Genomic DNA, 1,269 nt, shown 5'->3' on the forward strand with positions numbered 1-1,269 from the left:
TAATTTGATCTCAGACTGGCTAGCTGATTAATGCTGGTTCTGTTTGGCTAGCTTATTGCTGGCTCAGATTGGATAGCTATTTAATGCTTTTTCTGATGAGCTAGCTGATTAATTTTCGCTCTGATTGGCTAGCTGATAAAATCTAGCTGTGATTAGCTAGCTGATTAATGCTGGCTCCGATTGGCTAGCTGATAAATTCTTTGTTCTGATTGGCTAGCTGATTAATGCTGGTTCTGTTTGGCTAGCTTATTGCTGGCTCAGATTGTCTAGCTATTTAATGCTTTTTCTGATGAGCTAGCTGATTAATGTTCGCTCTGATTGGCGAGCTGATTAATGCTTTTTCTGATGAGCTAGCTGATTAATGTTCGCTCTGATTGGCTAGCTGATTAAATCTAGCTGTGATTAGCTAGCTGAGTAATTCTCCCTCAGACTGGCTAGCTGTTTAATGCTGGATCTGTTTGGCTAGCTTATTGCTGGCTCAGATTGGCTAGCGGATTCATGCTGGCTCTGATTAGCTAGCTGTTTAATACTGGTTCTCTTTTGCTAGCTTATTGCTTGCACTGATTGGCTAGCAATGTAATGCTAGCTCTGATTGGCCAGTTGATTAATTCTACCTCTGATTGGCTAACTGATTAATTCTTTTTTCTGATTGGCTACCTGATTATTGCTTTTTCTCATGAGCTAGCTGATTAATGTTCGTTCTGATTGGTAGCTGATTGATTCTTTTTTCTGATTGGCTAGCTAATTAATGCTAGTTCTGTTTGGCTAGCTTATTGCTGGCACTGATTGGCTACCTGATTAATGCTTTTACTGATGAGCTAGCTGACTAATGTTCGCTCTGATTGGCTAGCTGATTAATGCTAGCTCTGATTGGCTAACGGATTAATGCTTTTTATGAATGCTAGCTGATTAATGCTAGCTCTGATTGGATAGCTGATTCATGCTGGTTCAGTTTTGCTAGCTTTTTAATGCTGGCTATGATAAGTGCTGTTTTTCTTATTGGCTAGCTGATTAATGCTAGCTCTGATTGGCTCATTGATTAATGCTTTTTCTGATTAGCTATCTGATTAACGATGGCTCTGATTGGGTAGCTGATTAATTCTGCCTCTGATTGGCTAGCTGATTAATGCTCGCTCTGATTAGCTAACCGGTTCTTTTTTCTGATTGGCTAGCTGATTAACGCTCCCTCTGATTGGCTAGTTAATGAAGTCTAGCTCTGATTGGCTAGCTAATTAATGCTGGATCTGATTAACTAGCTGATTTATGCTG

General features: G+C 39.9%; 1 long non-coding RNA gene across 1 annotated transcript in view; it reads right to left on the reverse strand.

Moving 5' to 3' along the window:
• LOC107835300 (uncharacterized) overlaps positions 1 to 679 on the reverse strand; it is a 1,583-nt gene extending 904 nt beyond the window's left edge. Inside the window, exon 1 of the long non-coding RNA XR_001661110.1 lies at positions 615 to 679. This is a non-coding gene — a long non-coding RNA (uncharacterized LOC107835300). The remainder of the gene's footprint in view (positions 1 to 614) is intronic.
• Between the last annotated feature and the right edge of the window lie 590 nt (positions 680 to 1,269).

Source organism: Poecilia formosa, unplaced genomic scaffold (assembly GCF_000485575.1).
Source record: "Poecilia formosa unplaced genomic scaffold, Poecilia_formosa-5.1.2 Scaffold1496, whole genome shotgun sequence".
In the NCBI taxonomy this organism is placed as follows: Eukaryota; Metazoa; Chordata; class Actinopteri; order Cyprinodontiformes; family Poeciliidae; genus Poecilia; species Poecilia formosa.